The 9,053-nt window shown below is 44.8% G+C and overlaps 1 long non-coding RNA gene across 1 annotated transcript; it reads left to right on the forward strand.

The window, feature by feature from the left end:
- The first annotated feature begins 7,243 nt into the window (after positions 1-7,243).
- On the forward strand, positions 7,244-8,249 carry LOC147702199 (uncharacterized). The gene is made up of 3 exons (XR_015297215.1): positions 7,244-7,389; positions 7,570-7,711; positions 8,162-8,249. It is a non-coding gene; the product is annotated as an uncharacterized LOC147702199 (long non-coding RNA).
- The last annotated feature ends 804 nt before the right edge of the window (positions 8,250-9,053 follow it).

Below are 9,053 nucleotides of genomic sequence, written 5' to 3' on the forward strand. Positions count from 1 at the left end.
TCTGCTATGTTGTTGTTGGTGGGCAGGCCATGTGGTGGCGGCCATTTTGTGTATGCTTCCTTTGTGACTGATTTTGCCATGTGGTGGAGGCCATTTTGGGTGCATCCCTTTTCCATGTTGTTTTTGGGTGTCCCTGTCCTCCTGGCCCTATGGAGGTGGCCATTTTCTGTGTCCTTCCCTGGTTCTCTTCTTTTGCCATAGCCATCCAAGGCTTTTGTAGGTACTACTACTCACAGCCAGCGGTGCATTCAAGTTAATCAACTATTTTTGTGGTGTAACTTTAATTACACCGTGTATGGCTTTGGATTGCTTCACATTTTTGGTAATGGTGGTACTTTCAGTTTTTGGTTGCTTGTGTGTAGCTAATATGGCACTCCCTGCCAGTAGGTAACCCTAGGAATACTGTTCGCGTACTTTTGGTAACGTCGCACCGTGTGAGAACGCGACCTTACCTTTTTTGTCTTGTTCGCGCGCTCAATGTACTGGCTCGGGAACGCGATAACGACTTTTCACTCGATTCGCGTTGCCGAACACGCCGATTTTGCATTCTCGCGAACAATATGTCCCGAGTTGCATAAAAGTTCCTCGAAAATGTTTAATGTGTCCCCTGTGCTACAAAAAAGTCCTCATTTATGTGTTATTTGGTTGTAGTTTTGTCTTCCTGGAGCATGGGCCACTCCCAGTTCCTTTCTGTCCTCTATGTAATGATTTCTTGTTTATGGTTTGGGTGACCAATTTGGGGGGTGGTGGCTGGTGTGTCCATTTTGTGAAGCTAAGCATTGTCCCTTTGGCATAGGCATTTATTGTCTGTCCTCTCTTTCTTTTCATGTAGTGGTGAGGGCCATTTTGTGTGTACTTACTTCCTTTGTGATGATTCTGCTATGTTGTTGTTGGTGGGCAGGCCATGTGGTGGCGGCCATTTTGTGTATGCTTCCTTTGTGACTGATTTTGCCATGTGGTGGAGGCCATTTTGGGTGCATCCCTTTTCCATGTTGTTTTTGGGTGTCCCTGTCCTCCTGGCCCTATGGAGGCGGCCATTTTCTGTGTCCTTCCCTGGTTCTCTTCTTTTGCCATAGCCATCCAAGGCTTTTGTAGGTACTACTACTCACAGCCATAGGTGCATTCAAGTTAATCAACTATTTTTGTGGTGTAACTTTAATTACACCGTGTATGGCTTTGGATTGCTTCACATTTTTGGTAATGGTGGTACTTTCAGTTTTTGGTTGCTTGTGTGTAGCTAATATGGCACTCCCTGCCAGTAGGTAACCCTAGGAATACTGTTCGCGTACTTTTGGTAACGTCGCACCGTGTGAGAACGCGACCTTACCTTTTTTGTCTTGTTCGCGCGCTCAATGTACTGGCTCGGGAACGCGATAACGACTTTTCACTCGATTCGCGTTGCCGAACACGCCGATTTTGCATTCTCGCGAACAATATGTCCCGAGTTGCATAAAAGTTCCTCGAAAATGTTTAATGTGTCCCCTGTGCTACAAAAAAGTCCTCATTTATGTGTTATTTGGTTGTAGTTTTGTCTTCCTGGAGCATGGGCCACTCCCAGTTCCTTTCTGTCCTCTATGTAATGATTTCTTGTTTATGGTTGGGGTGACCAATTTGTGGGGTGGTGTCTGGTGTGTCCATTTTGTGAAGCTAAGCATTGTCCCTTTGGCATAGGCATTTATTGTCTGTCCTCTCTTTCTTTTCATGTAGTGGTGAGGGCCATTTTGTGTGTACTTACTTCCTTTGTGATGATTCTGCTATGTTGTTGTTGGTGGGCAGGCCATGTGGTGGCGGCCATTTTGTGTATGCTTCCTTTGTGACTGATTTTGCCATGTGGTGGGGGCCATTTTGGGTGCATCCCTTTTCCATGTTGTTTTTGGGTGTCCCTGTCCTCCTGGCCCTATGGAGGCGGCCATTTTCTGTGTCCTTCCCTGGTTCTCTTCTTTTGCCATAGCCATCCAAGGCTTTTGTAGGTACTACTACTCACAGCCATAGGTGCATTCAAGTTAATCAACTATTTTTGTGGTGTAACTTTAATTACACCGTGTATGGCTTTGGATTGCTTCACATTTTTGGTAATGGTGGTACTTTCAGTTTTTGGTTGCTTGTGTTTAGCTAATATGGCACTCCCTGCCAGTAGGTAACCCTAGGAATACTGTTCGCGTACTTTTGGTAACGTCGCACCGTGTGAGAACGCGACCTTACCTTTTTTGTCTTGTTCGCGCGCTCAATGTACTGGCTCGGGAACGCGATAACGACTTTTCACTCGATTCGCGTTGCCGAACACGCCGATTTTGCATTCTCGCGAACAATATGTCCCGAGTTGCATAAAAGTTCCTCGAAAATGTTTAATGTATCCCCTGTGCTACAAAAAAGTCCTCATTTATGTGTTATTTGGTTGTAGTTTTGTCTTCCTGGACAGGCCATGTGGTGGCGGCCATTTTGTAGGTACTTCCTTTGTGCATTTATCATTGGCCTCCCTGCTTTTGGTCTGATCTGATAGTAGGCCAGAGTCCCAGAGGTGGTAGTTAGTTACTAGTTAGCGGGGCTGCTTTATGTAGCTGTTTCTATTTGGTCTATTTAATTACCATCATTACGGCATGTGTGTATGCCATTGCATTTCCAAGTTGGTTGTCTGGGCAGGGGGGTAGGTAACTTTTTTGTGTGTGCAATAATTTTATGGCTTGTATGTGTTTTTGCAGTGAAGTTTTACAAACTCTTAGCCATGGGGTATTTTGATTTTCCTTGCATTAACCTGTCATGACTCATGTGTAGCAGGCATCCTCCTTTTTCTGTCCATATTGGTATATGATAGGCCTGCTTGACTTTATTATTGGTTATTTCTGGACTTCATGTGGCTGGGAGCTGTGGTGCTCGTAGTATTAGTCTTCTTTTTTGTGTTTTATACATTGGCCTGTGTGTCTTTCAATTGTTCATGTGTTGGCTTACTGCTTGTTTGACTGACGTGTTCTGTCTTCTTTGCTTGTAGGTGCACAGAAAAAGACTGAGGAGGTGCTGGCTGTTTTCATCCATCGCCCGTTCAACTGCCAGACGGACGTCCTTCAATTGTACGCCACGTGTGGTGTGTGACTCATCTGACCACACATCTCTGCAATTTGTGCTACTGAGTGCTGCTGTGTGCTGACATCAGAAGAAGATGGGTCCTAAGACAGCAGGTACCAGGTCCTCCACCACCAAGAAAGTTGCTGAGAAGAAGGTACAGAAGAAGGAAGTGTCACTTAAGGCTGGTATGGACCCCCAAACCTTTTTTGGGCCCCCAAAACATACGCCTGCAGCAGCGGTGTCCGTGGTGCAAGCTGGAGCCAGCACATCCGCATTAGCGGGGGCAAGCCACCAACCCAGGGCCAAGCACATGAGGGTCGAAGAGGTAGCCGGCCTAGTGTTACAAAGCAGTGATACTGAGCCTGAACTTAACTTATCGCTGTCTCAAAGTAGCACACAATCCACGCAAGATGAAAGTGCTGAACAACCGCCGCCAGCAGTAGATGTTCAACAACCACAACCACTTCCCGCAATAGTTGTTGAAAAACCACAACCACCGCCCGCAATAGTTGTTCAACAACAACAACCAAATCCCACAATAGTAGTTGTTGAAGAACCACAGCACGCTATAGTACTTCCTCAAGAACAACAACCACCGTCTCCGCACGCAATAGTGGAAGTTGTTCCTCCCGATGTCGGGGCAGTTCAGGAAGTAGAGCCTCATTCCGAGCAAGAAGAAGAGGAAGCCACTTCTGGAGGTGATCTACTGTCTTTAAATTTACGAAAGGAAAGGAGGGTTAGTGGCAGTGCATCGAGTTCTTCGCATAGCATCCCTTCAGATGACCTTGATAAGGAATGGCATCCACAACGAAGAACTGAGCATTCAAAGGAGAGGCATCCTAAGACCAGGCTGGGAAAAAGGAAGGATCCGTCAAGGCTTGAACTTCCGGAGTTCGATGTAGGTGAACAGGATACTGATGGTGATAAAGACGGGTCTGACACTGACAATGTCATCATCACAAGCGTTATTCCTGGTGCAGAGGATGTAGAGACCAGCATTTTCACCCTATCCAGAAGGGCTGCGATTAGTGATGAGCAGATAGCACGTGTAACTCCTACACACTCAGCGCCCAAAGTAACACCAGCTCCCATTTTTGCATCAGCGAAGGCCCGGCAGCGTGCGACATCCAGCGCAAGCGCCACCTCAACAGAAGGAGGTAGTGGCAGTACTAGTACTGAACTGTCACATAGGGAAATTCAACAAAAAGGCTCCAGTTCATCCGGGATTGGAAGTGGGTCCTCCTCTTCCTATGGCAGGAGACAAAAGTTTAGCTCCCCAGTCTGGGATTTTTTTACGGTTCACCCACATCAGGAGAACATTGCTATATGCACCATTTGTCACACCAATGTTAGTCGTGGTAAGATTGGTACAAACTATGGTACTGGAGGCCCAACGACCCTTATGAAAAAAACACACACAATTGTATGGGAGAACCACCTTGCAAGCTTAAAAGATGTAAGCACTGGTGTTGGTGGGGAGGATACAGTACTACAAGGTCCACTCATGGAAGAAGAGGGAGACAATGACCTTCTATCTGGGAGTGGTACACAAATGAGCCCTGTCGCCAGCACTGGAGTGGTGCAGTCCAAATCCTCAGCATCAGCAACTTCTCAGTGGCACCAGAGTCAGCCGGAGACACCAAGGGCAAGGAGTGAAAATTCTGCGTTGAAAGGTGGTCCGTCTAGCAGAACAGAAAGAATTACCAAGCAGCTTACCATTACTGGCATGTTTAGGCAGGAGGGAAAGTACGAGCGGAACCACCCAACAGCACGTTTGTACAATGCGAAACTTGCAAAAATGTTGGCACTCGACCTTCTCCCATTTTCATTTGTTGAGGCAGTGGGATTTCGGCAATTAGTGGCAACACTCACCCCAAAATGGGACGTTCCCAGTCGCTACTATTTTGCAAGAGTTGCTATTCCAGCACTACACCACGACGTGCTGGGATTGATTGGGAAAGCCTTACAACAGAGTGTTGTCCATTGTATCCACCTGACAACCGACATGTGGAGCAGTCGCGAAGCCACAGCAGATTACATGTGCATCACCGCACACTGGATCTCTTTTGCAGGTGTGAAAGACAAGTTAACATCAGGCCTTCTTGACGTTGCTGGGATTTTCAATGACACTCGCAAACATGCAACTGTAGCCATGTTTGGTATGGAGAAAAATCATACTGCTGACAACATTTTGTCTGACTTTAACAGCAAGGTCTTTGAATGGCTGAAACCAAGAGGCCTTAAGATTGGTTTTGTTGCCACCGACAATGGCAGTAATGTAGTGAGGGCAATGAAAGATGGACAGTATTTCAGGGTACCCTGTTTGGCACACTGCATTAACTTAGTCGTGCAAGACTTTCTGAAAAATGAACTCCAAGTCAGCACCATACTGACCATCTGCAGAAGAATATGCACGCATTTTAACCATTCTTTCAAAGCGCGGAAGCTGCTACGCGTCATTCAGCGGGAGCATAATTTGCCAGTCAAAGCACTGATCCAGGAGGTCCCAACACGTTGGAACTCGACTTATTTCATGCTTGAGCGTCTCTTTGAGCAGTACATACCACTGAATGCTTATGTAATGTCAAGAAGATTAGTGGATCCTACTGTTAATCTTAAAAGCCTGACCGTTGAGATGGCAGTGGGACATCATTAAATGCTTGACAGAGATGCTACAACCTTTTGAGGTGTTCACACGTGCAGTTAGCAGGGAGGACTGTACTATGGGCCAAGCCATCCCATTGTTGTACATGCTCGAGCAACAGCTGAAGGAGGTCTGTGAAACATACGAAGGTGACGAAGAAAAAGTTGATGCATGTACCTTGGCCAAGGCCTTACGCAACCGCTTATCTGTAAATGCAAGGCTTAAAATGATTGTGTCAGATCCAAATTACATAACTGCAACAATCTTGGATCCACGGTACAAATTGTTTGTCAGCAGTAGCGCAGTCATTCCTTTTTCAGATGGGGATGTTGCCAATTACAAAAGTTCCATAGCTGTGGAAGCTAATGATTTCGAAACTGAACGGCTGTTACTTAAAGGCCTGACAGTGCCAGCCCAGGACAGTCAAAGTACTCCAGGCCATCCTCCTGAGGCAACTCAGGCAAGTTCATCAGAGCATGAGAGCGGTGCGTCCGCTTCCCAGCAGGCACCAACAGTACCAAAAGCAGCACCTACACGATCTGATTCAGCAGACACAACCAAAAGCATAACTGCTTTTTTTCTACAGAAGGGGATGGGTAAGTCCGTTGCTGTTGCAAAGGGGAAAGAGGAGCAGCAAAGCCGAGCACCAATGAACACTGAGCGGATGGTTCAGGCCTATCTGGATGACACAACAGAGGTGTTCATGGAGCAAAGCCCATTGGTCTATTGGTATGAAAGAAGGAGACAGTGGCCAGTGCTGAGCAGGCTGGCAATAAAGTATTTGGCTTGTCCTGTAGCCAGTGTCGCCTCTGAGCGGATTTTCAGTGCTGCTGGTGCCATTGTGACATCAAAAAGGACCAGTCTCTCCCCCAAAAGCGTCGAGAGGCTGACAATGATAAAAATGAATCAACACTTCATACCACCAGACTATACTGTACGTGAATCAGAGCAGGATGAAGAAAGCGAGCCCAAAGAATTCATCACTGCTGGGTTACATGACCTACTGCTGTCCGGACCCACAGAGTTTGAGGACGAGCACCTCTTCCCTGACCAATAGGCTGTTAAATTGTGACTTTTTCCCTTCTTTTATTTGTGTTATTTATTTTCTTATTAAAAATGACTTTCTGGTGCAAAACTGCTAATCTTAAAATAAAAAGCTCAACCAAATCCATCCCCACCACTCATTCTTTTAATGTACCTACTGGAGTTGCACACCTGTGCATTTATTTTCGCTGTATCTTTTTTAGTTACCTCCTGGAGTTGCACGCCTGTGCATTTATGTTCCATGTTGACTGCACTCCTCAGAGTCTTGCTCCATCTTCTTGACTCCCACTCAAGTCAATACAAGTCCATCTTGGCAGCCATACATTTGATGTTGTAGATGGAGTATAGTACAATAACAATAATGTAGCCTCTAACAGTCCCTCCATAATAAGTGAACCGTACATGACTACAGCCATCCTCTATTTCATTTGAAATCTGCAACTCATAATAACTGCCTTGCTGAGTCTTACTCTTAAGGCTACCACCTCTGTCTGCAGGCATTCAGAGACGACTCTTCTGTGTCAAAAGAAACTTGAGCAGGCATCCACAACTGAAGTCAACTTGTTGTGATGACTCGCATTACAAAGGCTCGGCAGCATCTGTGATCAATCTTCTGACAGTGAAAGAGAAGAGCAAAACAGGTATAAAAATGAATGATGCCATGCATTGCATTGGATGTATTTTTTTGCTGACTCTGAGCTAATGTGCATGGAGTTGAAGTATACTAGTAACTTCAGTTCAGACTCACGTGATAGCCAATTTTTCCATGTTATTTACTAATAATAGAAATTATTTACGCACTTGTGTTCCTACTACTACAGATGCAGTCAGGACTTAATTTATCGTAGTCACTCACTACAGACTGAGTTGCTGATGATAATGATGGTGACCACCATATCTTTGCTGTCAGGCAGTTGGATCTGAGCTGATTGATGCACGATGTTTCTTGGAGTGGAATACAAGGTAATAAATAAATACAAATAAGAGTCACAGCACAGTAGACCCAGGCTACTACATGTTTGTGCACAGTGCTGTGGTAGAGTACAATAGTGGTATGATTGATGACTGAGAATGACGCATTGATTTTGTTGATTAATTTTGTAAATGCTAGGTTGCTTTTTCAATTTCATTCACCTTTCTGTGGCTCTGAAATTTTTAGGGAAATGCAGTTTGTATAACGGCCAAACCTGTGTCGTCGTGGGCCTGTTGTTGTGTGCTGGATCCTGTCTTTTTTTGTACTTCTAGATTAAAAATGATATGCAACTAGTAGACTTATACAAATTGTATCCAAGCCGCCTCAGTCTGAAAGTCCTCTCATACGACTACTCCTCTTGTATTGTTTTTTTTATCTTCACTGTATTAAAATTTGTTTAGGTCATTCACATTCTTTTGTATTTGCCTTTTCTTTTTCAGGCTGGACATCTTTCACCCACTGCTTTATAGTATGAGCATCAACTCTCACCCTTACCACAAATCCTCATCATCAAGCAATTGGATTGCGGCGGGAAACCAAGAATCATATTCAGCGTGTCCTTTTCTTACGTCCATTGCTTACAATCATTAGCTAGCGGATCAACATCATAAATCATCGTCTTCATTGTTTTGCTTTTGTTGTCTCCAATCTCCATGCGTACTGTTTTTCTTTCTCAAACCTTTCCCAAAAACCCCGTACCCATCCATTAAACAAACCCTAACCCTCTTCCCCCGGGCTGCGTGGTTACATTGAGGTGTGATGTTTCTTACATTAAATATACACCAACAATTTGATCACGCGCTTGCTGGGGCAGATGTGGTCAAAGCAACAATAGTGAAATGTCAACAAGGCATGGCAAGGATCTTCTGCGGCTTCCCAACTCAAGCTCTGTGTATAACGCCAAATAATTTACCATTAACATCAAACAACGAATGCATCTAATGAATTGGCGTAATTTTTTGGGTTTAAAGTGTAAAGCATTATGATTTAGAAAAGTTTGACGTTGCCGTGAGTACTACAAGTAAAGTTGAACTTCTTATCTTCTCTTGCACTTAGTTTCCAGTCCCCAAAACCATTGTTTTGTTTCAGTTTAGCAGTTGCAATATTGGGTCACCCATGCAATGTACTGTACTTACTTATACTACCCCCACATTGTCTGTCACGCAAATGACTGTCTCTTTCTTTTTGTCGCTACTGGCAGGGTCTGTCTACTACTATCACAGAAGTTCTGATTCTGAACCACAGATTCTTCGCCATTGTCTTGGAAATCAAATGCAGCCCTTGCAGTGCCACACTTCATGATAAATCATCATCATCTCATCAGCAATCACA

This window comes from Lissotriton vulgaris, chromosome 7, assembly GCF_964263255.1.
Source record: "Lissotriton vulgaris chromosome 7, aLisVul1.2, whole genome shotgun sequence".
Taxonomy (NCBI): Eukaryota; Metazoa; Chordata; class Amphibia; order Caudata; family Salamandridae; genus Lissotriton; species Lissotriton vulgaris.